We start from the raw sequence: 16,708 nt of genomic DNA, 5'->3' as shown, positions 1-16,708 counted from the left end.
GCTTTAATTTCAGAGTACATTGAGACATTAAACTGCGTAAATTTCAATAAAAACTGGAAAAATTGAGGTGTTCCAAAACTTTTCACTTGTATATGTGTGAGAGAGAGAGAGATGGTATCTGAAGGTGCAAAGCCAAGACTTAAAACCAATTATTAAAACAGGAAGTTTTGTAAACGCTGTGTTACTGCATTTTAGCCATAGATACCCAAAAACATCTACTTTACACTAACTGGTAGTTTAAGTGCAGTAAACGTGACACAGCTGTGAATTCAGGGGCGATTTTGGGAGACACGTCACAGAGCGAGGGGAAAGTATAGAACGGACACCCACCTAGCCACGCCTACACTGACGTCACTGCGTGACCCATCCGAGCGCAGGTACCATGAACAGGAGGAGCGCAGATGGACCTCCTTGCAAATTCACTTTCTGTAAGCAAGTCTTTAGCACTTTGCTTACAGAATGGAGGAGATTTAATTCTGCGTGCCATTCCCTTACCTGGACGCGTCACGTTTGACAGCGATAGCGTGGTGTTTCTGACCAGGTACCCATTCACTACTGAACTGTACGCATCGGTTTGAATTGAGACCAGACGCTAGCAGCTTTTACACCTTTCAAAAAAAAAAGGGTTCCCCAAATCCCAGTCCTGGGAGACCCCTCAATCTGTCACTTCTTTCTAACAGAGCGCCGAATTACGCAACTGAACTAAATTAGCTTACTAGACTTCAGAGCTATAATTATATATAGGATTTAAGATTTTTCTAGATAACTTAGAATCTGCAGGGATTTAAGAAATAAGTAAGAAAATAATTTCAATTAAGGGTGTAGTCAAGTAATGAAGAGCTCAATTGGAATGAAAGCCAAACACTATCTTAAAAGACTGTTTGAACAGCAAGCAGCACTGGATTCCTGGTGTACCTTCAGGGTACAAGAAAGCAATGGGAGGACACAAGAATCAAGATGCAAAAATCTTTATTGGGGTAGACAGCAAGTTTAACATCTCCTGAATCCGACAGCAACAAGAATGACGAGCAGAACTCCGAGGAGAGCGGACGCCACGCCCAGCGCCAGAACCAAGGGGGAGTCGCCTGAAATTCAAAACATGAGGGCTGAGCACTAGGACCCGGGGGGCCACAAGACGCCTCCAATTACAGTCAGCGTTGCTTAGCAACTTCAAGAAATTCTACAAGTTAGCATGGAGGTCCTAAACATTAAGAGTAAACTAACATTTGAACACCATCTTTATGCAAATTCATAAATTTTATTTGTTTGGGGGGGGGGGGGGGGGGGGGGGGGGGGAGGAGGAGAAGTCCTCAATTTAAATAATTAGTTTTGGCTACAAATTGCTGCATCCAGTTCTGAAGGACAATTATCAGAACTGATATTTCATACCGGCTATAGGATAGCGATTTAGCATCACAGGAATGGAAATAAGACCAGTTGGATAGTTTTGTCTATTCCTGTTTTCACTAATATTTTAATAAGACACATACCTGAGCCGGTTACCGATACAGTCTGATCATGCTTCTAATAAAAAAATAAAACCACATACACCCCATCAAAAGCTTAGTGCTCCTTTAGCACCATCTAGTGGTTTATTACTGCAAACACTGGAAGTTAGTGGATTAGCAGACACTTCGCCAAAGCGACTTAGACTAGGGATGTGAACTCTGCATCACAACTGCTGCAGAGTCACTTCCAATAGGACCTTGTTTGTTTGGCGTCTCATCCGAAGGACGGAGCACAAGGAGGTGAAGTGACTTCTTCACGGTCACACACAGCGAGTCAGTGGCTGAGCCGGGATTTGAACCTCCTGCTAATAGACCCCCTTTAAGCTCTGGAGCAGCAAGCCTCATATATATATATATATAAAATATAGAGAGAGGTTTTAGTTTGCATCCCTTCCAGAGGCAGAGCACTCCATAGCATCGGATGAGGAGGGTTAGAATTCAATGACCAGGATATTCAACAGAACTCTCTCAAGGGCTCACCTGCTGTTTGAAGGTCCAAGACTTGTCCTTCTGGTACCAATTGGACCGGCCCAGCAGAAATGTAGCCTCTGATCTGGCTGTATCGATCCACACTACGGGCTGAGAGAAAGACAAAATTTGAAAACAACTCTCCAGGGTACAGATAAAAAGGACTATTGCCAGCTCTGAGGTTTGACAGTATTTCTTTGGATTCATTTTACTGTAATTAAATGTTCAGGTTTAATGGTTTGGATTAAATTATTGCAATAGATATTGCATGAAAAGGCATCATTATAAACTCACTCAATGCAGAGAGAGCATTACCAGCACAATACAAAAAATCTCCTCTTACAAACACTCAAATAGAGAATTGTATGTATTACACAGGAAGAAGGACCCATCAGGATATTCAAATCTTAGATTAGGCTTTGTATTCCCTTCACTCAATGGTAGCAGCTTCAATACAGCAGCGTTGATGCTGTACTGCAGCTGGTCATGCTTGCTTGTATTACAGGACTGATCTCCAGATGCTCACCAGATCTCTGGGCTCCAGGCACACAAGTCTTATTGCAGGTATCCTCCAGGTTGGGATCACAAACCACAGCCATGCAATGGAAATACACCTGGGGAGGGACAGAAGCAGCTCTCGTTAAACAGGAGAACACTGCCACACTGTGGCTGAAGTCAGTAGTGCATCAATCCCTCTTTCCTATTGAAGTTTAATAAAAGCATTCCTACTGAAGCACTTTGCATGGAGTGAATCGTCCCAGGTTCAAGTCAGAGAGGGGGCACTAACCTGTCTCCAGAAGGCAGAGTCCTTGCTAGACTGCTGTGCCCGCACCTCAAGCCTCTGGAGCTGGGGGGAGCTCCTGGTGAGAGTGCTGGCTGGCACTGGGTGGAAGTGGGTCCTGTACGAGTCTCCAGTGACCAGGCAGCTGCAGAGACAACAGGAGTCATGGCAAGCCAGCATTGAAAGCACAGCTGAATGGGTAGCGCTAGAGGACTAGCAGACCCCTCACCGGTCAGTGACCAGGTCCCATTGAGGGCTGGAGTCCAGTTCAGGGGTCAGTGTGGCCCAGCAGTCCTGCAGGATGAGGTGGTCAGTCTGGCTATGAGGCTGCTGGAGCTCAACCTGCAGAAACACGGGCTCCAGCAGAGACTGGGACACAGGGAACGCAGAGTAGAACTGGGAGTAGCTCACATCTAGGAGGGGAGAAAAAAAATTGTAGTCACTGCCATGCTTTTGAAGCACTGGAGTTCAGGACTCTCTTCATAGCAAGGACAGAGGCTCATGGGAATTGTAGTCTAATCTGGACAGTGGGCCAATGTGACCAGCTCTGGGAGTTTAGAATGAAGACTACAGAGCAGAATTTGACAAGTGGAAGTGAAGACAGAGTTCAACTCACCCCTGGCTAGCCGAGCCTTCAGATTCAGAACATCTCTGGGACTCTTGCCTGCAAAACAAAATAAGGATTTGGTAAAATGCTAAAAAGGCTTAGACAGAGAGAGGGCTACCATACAACATGAAAAGCACATCCATTTCAAAATGGACAGATCTCTAAAGAAATGTTCCATTTAAAATGCTCAGCTGAAACAGTAAATGCCAAGTAGAACATTTAATGATTTTTGATGCAGCCAATGTTCAATGAAGACCTTGAAGTCATCTCGCTCTACACAGAGTGTTCAGTCATTTACCATAAGCAAAGTTAACCAGCTGGCAGGTTCCTAAACGCAGCACAAACAATGGATCAAAGCAAACTGTTGAAGAGATTTTATATCCTTTAGTCCCAGGAGACGAGCCTGGTTCAGCTTGCTAGATACTCTGTACCTCTGCTCATAGGGTCATAAGACCGGACGTGCAGGGACCCAAGCCCCCGCACAGAGTAGGGGGCTGGAGCAGGGACCGCCTTCCTTTCAGCAGCCAGCGTCAGGGTGTCGTTGAGGGGGTAACGACAGCGGATCGTCAGCCTACGAGGTAACGACACACGGGTTTAGATCAGGGGCTGGAGTCGTGTGTAAAACAGACTGCATGGTCCAGCTGGGTAGTCCGGTTCAGGGCAAATGGGCCGTGTGATGTCACAGCCTATGACATCACCACAGTTCCCTGTGAACCAGGAGACTCCCTGTGCTCACCTGTATTCAGAGTCCCTGGTGATGACTGGAGCATTGGGTGGGAACAGCGCTCTGGTATACAGCACCTCGTTCTCGTAGATCAGGTAGTTACCCACAATCTGAAAACACAGGAGCCAGAACAGCATGCTGGCAATACAAAGCTGACCTCCCAATAGCAAAATCTAAAGACTACCAGACAGTTAATGCATAGTCAACCACTCCCCAGTTGCTTTGGATAAAACAATGTTAAAAAACACAACCAAATGATCCAGTGCAGGTCTACCAGTGCCAGACCTGTATGAAGGACCATTGCCTTGACCCACAACACCACACAGGAAGTCCCAGCTCACCTGGCTCCTGGTCCCACAGGTGTTCACCCCAAAGGTGAAGAGAGCCCTGGTCGAGTCAAACTCTTTGGGTTTGCAGGTCTTGTCCAGCAGGGTGGTCTTGCTGGGATCCACTAATGGTATGGGCTCCATGGTCACAGCCACCACCGTCACCACTCCGTTAGGAAAGCACACTGTGGCGGGGGAGGAGAAGAATGAATTAGAGACCAGACAGAATCAAGGCAATGCCATGCTACCCCAATAACATCACCAGATCCTGTAAGTCAGAGGTCTACAGCAGTGTCATTCGCCTCAACTCCTCGTCCTAACCCTACCTCAAGCTAGCTCTTCACACCCAGCTTCCATGCAGCCAGATGGACTACAGTGCAACCATTTTTTGCTAGGACTTGCATGCAAGTTAAAAGCAGGGTTCCCTAAAGGAATTCCAACACATTGATCAAGATTTCAATTAAATAAATATTTACAGTGGCAACAAGTGAATTCAATTTGTCAATTAAGTGGTCTCCAAAAACAAAAAGCTACTTAGAGTTCTTGTATCAGAGCTAGGATTCCTAACAGACATGAAAACTCAAGACCCTGAACTCTGCAACTAGATCAGCCATAAACTGGGGACCACTTCAAAAATCTGAAGGACATTCAAGAACAGAAGTCCCACAGGCTCAGAATGCATGGCAATAGGATCCTTGGAGTGGCTAGTTCTGGTGAGAAGCGTGGCTAGGACACTGCGAGGCGTCCACCACAGTGAAGGAGTCCTCCTCACCCAGCAGCTCCCTGGTTGGGATTGGGCAGCGTTGCACAAACTGCTTCTCAACCTGCAAGGTCTTGACGTTCCTCATGTTCAGCTCCACTCGAACGGTGAGGCCCCTCAAAGAGATGTCCTGAGAGGGAGGAAGCAAGGGACACGTCACAGCTGGCAGTACCCTTGGAGCAACGTACTTGAAGTGAACAAGCATGGGGAGTTTGATACCTCTGAAACCAAGCATGCTGCCTCAGTTTGGGGGTGCATCTAGGAGTAGTGTTCAAAATGTATTAGAAAACACCAAGATTCGTCACTTAGATTTACCTACAGGAAAGCCTGCGTTGGTGTGAGAATTTCAGTCGGTAACAAATCAGTCCTACAGAGTGTAGCAAGATTAATGGCAACTAAAACTCAAACTAACCAACCCAATGGTCAATTCTCTGCATGGCTGGGCAGAGAAGTCCCTCGGTAAAGGCTACCAGTTGACCAAACAGTGCTAGCCCTGGATTCAACGTTGAACCCCTGGGAGATCCTCACCTCATAGATGTAGCCAATGCTAAAGAGTGGCAACTCGATGGTGATCTTGGGCTCAACGATGGTGTAGGGTAGAGGGCGGCTCCCAATGCACAGCTCGCAGCTGGAGTCCATGTTGCCCGGGGTCACTTCGAAAACCACGCTGCGGTTCGTACAAAAGCCTTTGACATCAGGAAGATCTAGAGGGAAGGGATTGGTAGGTCAGTCAACAAAAGTGGACTACAAAAATCTCCACTTTGTAGTTTGGCACATTCTGTATCCAATTGGCTTTGAAACAGTCGGCGACATACAATACAAGATCGGTGGTACAATGTTGAAGACAGAAAAGTCAATGTCACAACGTAGCCCATGTCAGGTATGGGGTTGTTGCAAGTAGGTGAACCTGGCAAAGCGCTTACAGATCTAACTAGTCAAGAAATAACCATCCCCCCCAGTTCACTTACTAACATCCTTCACATCGCACACAATAGCAGCCGGGTGAAAATACGACTCATTCTGGGGGACAATGTTCAAGGTGTAGTTGATGTTCAAGGTGTACCTCCTGATGAGAGCCCCAATGTACTGCAAGAGAAAGAAAATCAGGCCAAAAGGTTACAGAACCACCCCACCCCCCAAAATCCTGGACTGTCACCTGCTGCAGACAGGCCACTCTCAAACAGTGCATGATACAGTCCATGTGCAATATTAGATTTCCTGTATAATTCATGTTGCAGATTTGTTAGAGAGTCTTCCCCTGTGACACCTCATGATCACGTGTATATACATTAAGCTGGCTTTCACTATGAACAGGAGGCTTTTCCCCCACATTGGTATGGTTGTGTTCAATGGTTTGGTACCTCCTTATTCGAGTGGGGTTAATCCTCACCTCTACAGAGACCAGCGGGTTGTCGAAGGGGACCTTCAGGACGAAGTCCTTGGTGCCGTTGGGGTGCTGGACCTCATTGATCTTCACGCCTCTGTTCTGGGCCTCGGGAAGGGTCAGAGGAACCCCGTTGAGGGTCAGGTTCTTCAGCTCAACGTCCGGCTTGAAGTTACCAAGGGTCACTGTGAAGCCCTTCTCACTCGGGACGGTGTCTGAGAGCAGGGATTAGAGAGGTGAAGCACAAGAAACATAACTGCAGAGCTCTGAACCCCAGGACTGGGTGCAGCAACACTAGAGTTTCTAACCCTGTCCACCCCCCAATCGCATGCTCCAAGGTTACCCCTACAGTGCAGGGCTGTGGAGAGTACTCACTGTTCACCACATAAGGGGTCTCAGGGAGGTAGGGGGAGCGGGCTGGCTTGAAGGAGCGGTGCTGGGTCACCTCCCACAGGTCGTCAGCCCATTGGTGCTCCAGGAAAAGGTCAATCTCATACACCTGGTTGTACTTGTTATCAATCACATGACTCTGTAAAAAAGACACGAGTTACAGATGTACAAATCAGTACAACATCCGACTCATTGTGTGACCCTGAGCAAGTCACTTCACCTCCTTGTGCTCTGTCTTTCGGGGGAGATATTGTTGCAAGTGACTCTGCAGCTGATGCATAGTTCACACACCCTAGTCTCCAAGTCACCTTGGATAAAAGCATCTGCTAAGATAAACAAAGACTTCCCCCTATATCCCCAGATTCTCATATGCAATAACTTAGGCCAAGTAGTTAACAAGGGATTTTCCCCAGATACAGGGAGAAGTAGGACACGCAAAACTGCTGCCACTACACCCCCTTCCCCAGGGAGAAGGGGCTTTTGATTTAGGACGCTTCGCTAAAGCAACTTGACGAGACTAGGGGGGTGTGAACTATGCATCCTCAACTGCAGAGTCACTTCCAACAGGACCTCGTTTGTTTTAAGTCTCATCCGAAGGACAAGGAGGTGAAGTGACTCGCTCAGGGTCAAGCCAGGAAAAAGCCCTTCTCTAAAAATCACCAAGCCTCCACAGACAGACCCAACCAGAGGGTCCCTGGCTATCTTACCTTGCGATACCCCCCCACAGCTCCGAAGGGAACGCGGATTTCCACTGCAGTGCGGTTGACTAGCAACTGGTACCCCCTGCTGGTAGCAGCGACCTCATCCAGGCCCCTCCCCTCCACCCCCATCATGATCCGTTTATCCAGGAACTTGGTGGGATGCAGGACCAGAGGGGTGATGAGCCTCGGGGTGACCCAGCTCAAGTAGGTGCCATCGAAAACAGAGGGGTCTGGAAAGAGATGAAACACGAGGCATTTTGCCATGGTATACTATTCTTTCCCCCCCTTGGTGTAGAAAAGGGATTTGTATTTATAGACTTTTTAAAAAGTCAGATGACAAGATGTTTATGGTCTTAATGCATGGAAGATGAAGCACTTCTAAAACACTAGCACCAGAACTAATTTTGGAGAATTTATGCAGTTTGACACTAGACTGTTATAGGGTAGAGATTTAACATGGAGCTATGTCAGTCACATGCTCAAATACAAAGTTACACACACCCTCAAAAAGGAGGACAATGTCACTTAATGGGTTAATAGGATGTGGAAGAATGAGTTTCACATAGCACACAGTGCCACCAGGTGTCAAAGTGTTGCTAGTGCAGCAAATTCAAAGTCAAGTGTACAATGCACTAGACTGTTCCACTTAAGTTCCCAGCTCAGGTAATGCTTCCAGACCATTAGCCCTCCTCTAGGATTGCTGTGCTCCTCGGTGACTCACTCTTGGCACAAGCAGCTGAAGTGTCCACCAATAGCAGCATCCACCTCTGCTTGTAGAACACAGTGGCTCTGATGGCTTCCACAGGGATCCCCGACACCTGAGGATAGAGAAGAGCGTTGGAGCAGAGACCAGGACGAGCCCCGCGCCTCACCGGAGCAGAGCCCACGACGAGCCCCGCGCCTCACCGACCCCTCAAGACCCCCCTGTTCAGACTGCGCTTGTAGATCTCCCGATCTGCCCCTCCTGCTCTGGACTCACCTGACCTCAGCACCACATTACTGGATCCTCAGCTGATGCATTATTGCACCACTATAGACACAACTTGCTATAATCCTAACTTGTTGCATCCTAGAAGTTATTTGAATAGTGTGGTTTACAGCAAGTGCAAATATGAATCTTGCATTTTAACACCCGTCAGTCACCTTGGATAAAAGGAGTCTGCTTAAGTCATTCCTAGACTACTATTATGGCATCTTGCAATACAAAATACTTTACATTACACATTAAATAGATCTAAATTGTTCAAAACAGCATATTAAATTGGGCTCGATTTTACTCCTAGTCCTATGCAAAATTGAGAAGGCAGCTATAGCCAAAAAATTAAATTCAGAAAATTAAGTTGATAGCAAAAGAGATTTAACTTTAAATCCATCAGCATTTAAAAACGCCAAGTTCGTCAACATCCTATTTTTTGCCTTGCTGTATATTTCTGGAGAGCCCTCAGATGTTAACACACAAAAGCACGCTATTAAATAATGGAAGCTGGTTTGGGATCACAGTATTTTAAGAACTCACCAGGAGCACCTCGGACATGGGCATGCCGTAGGGCGACCTGAAGATGATGCGGCTGGACGTGGAGTTGACGAGGTATCCTGCAGTACGGGCGTCCTCGGCGGTCATGGTTTTGGGGGGCATCCCGGTCTGGTGGAACACCACCTGCCACTCGGACATCACCGCTCCCTGGGCCTGCAGAGAAACACAACGAAAAGCCAGCCGAGACCCAGAGCCATTCGGGGAGCTGCAAGAGGTGCAGTTCAGAGAGCGTCCACAAGAGGCACTGCAAGCACTACAGAAAGAAACCTCTACACCAGAGGCATCAAACTCCACTCCGAGGGACAGTGTCCATTCCAGCTTCTCTCAATGAACTTACTTGAACCAATTGGATAGGGTTAATATTTTTGCATGGTCTTGGTGGATTCCAGAAAATTCATTCAAGGTACACTACCTATACAAACAGAGGCCCGGGAGAGATGGTAATGCGTCCGATTAATCAAATGAAACAAAGTGCTTCAGAGCTGTGGGTTGAAGACACTGTGGCCGTCCAGGAACAGTTTGACAACCCTGCTCTACACCAGACCCCCCCCCCATCCTGGGGACCCCCTGCACTTGCAGATTCTCATTCCAACCAGTTTATCAATTGCTTACACCCTTCATTCATCTAATAGTGCTTAAACCTGCAATTGTCCTCAGCTTTCAAGTTACTTCTAAAAGTTGAATACACTGCCAACCATTTAGACGCTGAACACAATTAAAGGTCTTAAGCCAATAGTTCAATTGAGCGCTCAGGTGGAATTAAACACACAAGGGGTCCCCCAGGACCTGGGAAGCCCTGTACCCCCCCCCCCACCTCCCAGTTGAAAGTTCACTCACTATGGAGAGAGCCGCTTCCCAGTCCTCCTTCTCCAGTCCTTCCTGAGCGATGACCGGGACATTCATCCTAACAGACACCTGGGGGCAGGAGGTTTGAACAGCAGGGATTGGAGCCAAGACTCCCCATGCATAGCAGGCAGAGACGTGCCTGGTTTTGCGACAAGCTTGTTACCTAGGCACACTGTGGCTAAAATCGAGCTCACAGTAAAACCTGGACCGGAAGTGAAACTGCTATGCAATAGGAATCATGTTTACCCCTGAAGTGTAACTCCATTAGTTAGAATTATTTCTTAGCAGACGCCCTTCTCCAGGGAGACTTACAATTGTTACAAGATACCACATTGTTTTTACATACACTTACCCATTTATACAGTTGGGTTTTTACGGGAGCAATCTAGGTAAAGTACCTTGCTCAAGAGTACAGCAGCAGTGTCCCACACCTGGGATTGAACCCATGACCCTCCGGTCAAGAGTCCAGAGCCCTAACCACCACTCCACTGCTGCCCAGGGAGCAAAATAAGACTCCCATTGCAAAGCAGTTTGATCCAATCCTGGTTTTACTACAATTAAGACACCCAAGGTTGTTACCTACACACTGTGGGTAAAATCAAGCCGATCATAAAACCTGGAATGGGTGAAACTGCTATGCAATAGGAGTCATTTCCATCCTTGAATCACTAGGGTGTGATTGATCAATTAATAGGAGCAGATACATTGCTCAATTGTGAACCCTAGTTTCGGGGGTCCCCTTCACCTCCATGTAGTTATCCTCACAGACGATCTCACGGGGGTTCCAGGGGCTCTCCGTCCTGCAGGACAGGGAGAAGGGGTAGACCGTCTCTCTGCCCAGAGAGTCCAGTCTCACGAAGCGGTACTGGAGCACATAGGAGACGTCATTCTAGAGAGAACGGAGAAAGAACGGGGTCAGTACTAGAGACTTCTTCACAAGCGGCATACGGGGCTAGGACTTCCAAAAACAGGGGGGATGACAAGACCATTGCACCCCTAAAAGGAATGGGAGACCATTTCTGAGATAGTTCACCTCTTTCAATTGAAAGGAACTTAATGCACCAAACCGACTTCAAATGAATGCGTTGCCATTGCGAGATGTTTACCTGCCGATTGCAGACTTGATGAACATTGTAATTGATAAAGGGAACAGGATTATATAGATGCATGTGTTTTTTTCAGTTCCCCGTTGCGGTGTACGAGAGTGTAAAGCGGGTTTTTTTTTTTTTTTACTGCAGTGACGTACTCACCACGCTCTCCACGTGACAGGCCAAGAACGACGCTCTGAAGATCAAGTCTCCGGGAAGGTTGAAGGAATACGTAAACCCGCACGCCGCTCCCCGCTTCTATCTGGAAGGGGGATAAAAATGAGGGAGAACATCACAACGGGCTACCGAGCAAATCCCATAGGGATTGAAATCATTTCAGAGATTCCGTTTATCTGTGGCACTCTTAACCAGCCAATGAGAGTTTCCTTTAAATTACTTTAATTCTGATACCCCACAAGGTTTTTATTAACAAAAGACCCAACGTTTTACCCTATACTCAAAACCCGAATGCCCGCACAGCTGCCGTTACTTAAACCGACCCAACTTACCGATGACGTCAAAGCGAAAGTTACCGCCGGCAAACTTGCCATTGGTTGACATCCAGAAGTACCGATCCCGGCACTCGGTCACAAAGTTACCTGAAGTCAGAAATGAACGCACAGAGCCGCTCCGTTATTTAAGAACACCGGCAATACAAAGTCGCACACCATATTAAATAGAATAGATAAAACGTTTTGTAAGTTGGCTATATAGCGTTTCATAAGCCTAAACAAAGCTGCCAATTCAATCGATTAATAGAATACTCATAACTTGAACCAACTACAACGTTCAGGAAGTCTAAACGTTACATGCCAAATCAAGGGCGAGTTCCCAGTTCAATTAATTCTCTTCATTAAGCATCTCGAGTGACTGTCAATTATCTGATCTGCCCCGAGAGCCATCACCCTTTTATTCTGTATACAAGGGCGGTCAATCAATTTATTAAACATATCTGATAATACAGTGATAGACATAATACACAGATTCCAGTTAGCGGGAGTCCTGGACTAGCCCAACTGGATAACATTAAATACCCCAACATTAGTGTAGAGTTGGGTTTGTGAACCCAAGACACACAAGTACCACATGAACGCAAGTGATACAGATATATTACATTGCAGACTGGAGATTGTTCTGCAGCATGAATATTGATCTTACCCGACAAGTCCTGAGCGATCAAGCCAGCCGGCAACACCGCGCATAACCAGGCAACTCTGGAACAATAATAATCACATATACATGTGAATTCATAGACATCCGGCACACTCATCCGCAGGAGCCAGTTAACTGAAGTAGAATGCTAACAGATCAAGGACTATGCTAAATTGTTAATTATTTTAAATGTGCACAGATAGAGGGGTTGGTGGAATTGGTTGAAAAGGTGATAACCACAGTCCACGAATAGTGAGACAATATCTATATATATCTTATAATCCAGTTTAAAAAATTAAACTCACCCTAAAAGCAGCCTGAACCTCATCTCAATACGACTTCTCCAGCCGTGTCCACCACAGATCAGCAATCACTAACAAAACCTCGCTTCTCTACAACAGAAAGAAGCCGCTGCGTTCGCTCGCTTGTTGGGACACGGCGCGCCCCGGGGTTTATAAAGCCCTCCGAATCGCACCGCTTCCGATCACAGCACCTGACTGAGATTGAACTGAAGAGTCAACACGTGGTCTTAATCACGCGTGATTAACTGCTGATCGGGAGTCCCCAGTTATCATCATCATCATCATCATCATCATCATCATCATCATTAGTAGTATTTTGTTTTCTGAGTTTAATTTAATTAATGACGCAATGCGGGTCGATTTCCTCAATTGATCCTCCAGAGCGCGCAATGGGTCGGAATTGCTTGATCAATCCCACCTGCTATCGCTGCCGAGACCCGGCGTCTCCAGTATATATACTCGGGTCGGGTCCGGTTAAACGATATCGGTGGTGTTGAGGTGTCGTGGTTATTCGGTTATTCGCGCTCGTTTTACAGTAAGTGCAGTCTTATTTATGTTTCTTAAAAAAATCTTATTTAAATTAGGAGGTAGCTGATGTGTGTGTGTGTGTGTAAAGTAAACTAGAAACACTTTCGTTTTTGTGTGTGTCGAGCACTTGGTTTGAGAAGCTTAACTTTATTCTTTTCCAACGGTGATAACATTCAAACGTTAATATGTCTTTTAAAAACCTAATAGTATCTTTCTTAACCAAACTAATAGTTAACTTTTTTCTTCGCTGTTTGTTGTTCAAACGGTATCCAATTAATATTGGAGAGTGACTCAAGAGGAGAAAAACTGACAAACTTAAACGCCCGCATCCAACCTGTCCGTACGTGTGAATTGGTGCACTTCGTTGTAATCATGATTTGGTATAATTCTGGGGGGGTAGTAACCTGTACCTTAAAGGGTTAATTTTAATAGTTCATTTTCCCCCTCGCACGATTAGCGCATACCCTGCAGCGCGCTCGTTACACGGACCTGCCTAGACTAACGCTGAAGTCTCTCTTCCAGATTCGCACTGCTGTGCGCGGCGCTTCTCGTGGACGCTGACGCGCTCTGTAGTCTTCATTCTAAACTCCCAAAGCTGAACACATTGGCCCATCCAACAGATTAGACTACAACTCCCATGAGCCTCTGTCCTTGATATGAAGTGAGTCCTGAACTCAAGTGCTTCAAAAGCATGGCAGTGACCTACAAAGCTTTTTTTTTTCCTCCCCTCTAGATGTGAGCTACTCCCAGTTCTACTCTGCGTTCCCTGTGTCCCAGTCTCTGCTGGAGCCCGTGTTTCTGCAGGTTGAGCTCCTGCAGCCCCATAGCCAGACTGACCACCTGAACTGGACTCCAGCCCTCAATGGGACCTGGTCACTGATTGGTGAGGGGTCTGCTAGTCCTCTAGTGCTGCCCATTCTGCTGTGTTTCCAATGCAGGCTTGCTGTGACTCCTGTTCCTGTCTCTACAGCTGCCTGGTCACTGGAGACTCCTACAGAACCCACTTCCCTACAGATCCCACCTGGAGGATACCTGCAGTAAGACTTGTGTGCCTGGAGCCCAGAGATCTGGTAAGCACACACACTCATGCACACACACACTCTTGGAATCCAGATTTCATCTGAGACATGAAGAGAAAAACAAGCTAATAAAGAGAAAGTACAGTGTAGTATTAGTTATTAACGCTATAGGCTGATACAGAGTCCCAGCACCAGAAAGTGTGGAAAACACTCCTGATTATTTTTTATTTCATAAAATGAAACATAACTATAAACCAGAGCTGAAGAATCAGCTTGCACTGATGTAGTTGAATCATGTAACAGAGTTATAATTAATTATATAAGAGAGGATCAACTTTACTTCCCACCCCTCCGCTATTTCGTGCCTGTGGTCATCCATTAATCTATATTCATGTCAAGAATCCTGAATGTTAAAATACAGAAAGCTGAGTAAACAGTGACATCTAGTGGAAAACATAAACCAGGCACCAGTCAGTGTCCTGGCAAATCAGTTACAATAACAGGATTGTTTCCACTCTCTAGAATCAACCATCACAGACTAGCAGCTCTGCACACACTAGAATCGACCATCACAGACTAGCAGCTCTGCACACACTAGAATCGACCATCACAGACTAGCAGCTCTGCACACACTAGAATCAACCAGATCAAAGAACAGCCACATAAACTACAGCCAGGGAACTCCTGTGGGACAGACATGAGTAAGGATACGCACAAAGTGATATGCGGTTTCAAACCCCTGTAAGAGTCTGTGTGCTCCTGTGGTTAAAGACAAGGGCTTTTGGGGAAATAAGCATCACACACGCTTTTATTTTTGAATTATTTATCAAACAGCGAGTTGGAGACCACGTACATTTTCTTTACTTCAGCTTCAGTGGTTTCAATATATCCCCACGCTAAATCGCAGAGTCAGCTCTGAACACGGCATCCTTTATATTCCCTTGTGTGATCGAGTGGAAATCTGCTCTGCAGCGCACTCCAGCACCCACACAGCTCCATGACCTGCACACCGCAGCACAATTGTTGTACAAAGGCTGTTTTATCAGTCACTGTTGTGGATTAAAATAGTATTGGTTTTAAGAATAAATAATTAAACTCACATGGAGAGGTGTCAGGTCACGGGCATTTCCTGTGCTGTAAACCTGGACTTTATGGAGACGGGCAGAACGCAGTTCACGCTATTCCTTATTCAATGCTGCCATCGTGTGGTCATTTACTAGAACTGTTTGTTATCTATCTATCTATCAGCTCAGTTGCCCTTTGAAATGACTCGGATAACCTTAACCCCTGTGTAAAGATAGACATTTCAGATACATTCTTAAAATACAGCAAACAGAATATTTACAGGATACGTAGGAGAGTACTGTGTGTATAAATAAGTTTCCTGTAATTGCTCTTATTTGAAATCATTCTCATGCATGTATCATGCTTACTATGTGTTCTTACTGGACTCATAAGCAAATAGTTACTATCAGGTTTAGCTGCTCTTAGTCGAATTCACTCTTATAATTTACTGTGTGCTTTATTATTTTGCTCTTATTTGAATTGATTTTATGGTACTTTCATATCTGCTCTTATCTGTATTATGATATTCTGTAACGTGATGTTTTATAATGTGATACATTGTACTGTGGTAACTTGTAACAACTGTAAGTCCCCCTGGATGTCTGCTAAGAAATAAATACTAATAACAGTAATAATGTCTTTGCTGAATTTCACTACCTGTACTACCTCTTGTAAACAGCAGAGGGCACCAGCGACCGCTTGTCACGGAGCTGTGTTCAGATCAAATAACATGTTAGTTTAATACAGTGGTGGCCGGTACGTGGATCGCAAAGATTTTCGGTGGATGTCGGGACGAATCATAGCATATACTCATACAACAGTGTTTGTTTCGGCTGATGGGCAGAGTCTTCTGTGTCGTCCAGTAGCACAGATGAAATCTCAACAGTTTCTGCGTCTGAGACGAACAAAATGCTTGTGTGAAAATACATTTTAATTTAGGCGCACGTAGGCGACTAGAAATTTCTAAAGGTAGACTATAAAAAATAAACGTGATTTATTTTTTCAGCTGGAAAGTAAAACAAAAAAAACCTCACATTCGGATCTAAACTCAAAGCTCAATCGTAATGCACCCTGGGAATGTAGTTTATTGGTGTTCACTGCCCACTGTTAATCACACATTAAAAACTACAAATCCCATACCCGCCAGTTTCACTGATTTATCAGTGCGATAGCTACTCGTTTCCAGGCAGTTTGTCAAACCAAGATGAGGAAAATAACAAATTCAGATATGTCGGCGTCTTCACAGGGAATGAGCAATGCAGGTGTTTCAGAAATTGAAAGCGAACAGGGAGCTTCGAGTTAGTTGCAGCGTGTTCACAGTCGTGTAAAATACAAGTTCAACCAACAGTGGATAAAAGATTAACCCTGGCTTAAGTTAGACAATGTTAAAAAAAATCCATGTTTTGCACGTTTTATCAGGATGCAGGGGAACTGATGGCAGGACAGACTGCATTTTAACAGAGAGCCGGGAGTTCAAACATGAAAATATCTTAAACACAGCGCTTCAAAACGACACGCAGTGTGC

At 45.7% G+C, this 16,708-nt stretch overlaps 1 long non-coding RNA gene and 1 pseudogene across 2 annotated transcripts; one reads left to right on the top strand and one right to left on the bottom strand.

The window, feature by feature from the left end:
- Positions 1 to 952: 952 nt before the first annotated feature.
- LOC117407778 (uncharacterized) lies at positions 953 to 12,713 on the bottom strand (annotated as a pseudogene).
- A 1,124-nt stretch (positions 12,714 to 13,837) lies between these two features.
- Positions 13,838 to 15,321, top strand: LOC131721250 (uncharacterized). 2 transcript variants are annotated; one of them, XR_009319905.1, is made up of 3 exons: positions 13,838 to 13,982; positions 14,070 to 14,169; positions 15,026 to 15,321. It is a non-coding gene; the product is annotated as an uncharacterized LOC131721250 (long non-coding RNA). The 2 variants fall into 2 exon arrangements; XR_009319904.1 differs by having other exon boundaries at positions 14,988 to 15,321.
- The last annotated feature ends 1,387 nt before the right edge of the window (positions 15,322 to 16,708 follow it).

The sequence above is a fragment of the Acipenser ruthenus genome, chromosome 48 (assembly GCF_902713425.1).
Source record: "Acipenser ruthenus chromosome 48, fAciRut3.2 maternal haplotype, whole genome shotgun sequence".
Classification (NCBI taxonomy): Eukaryota; Metazoa; Chordata; class Actinopteri; order Acipenseriformes; family Acipenseridae; genus Acipenser; species Acipenser ruthenus.
This window is presented reverse-complemented; position numbering and strand designations above follow the sequence as displayed.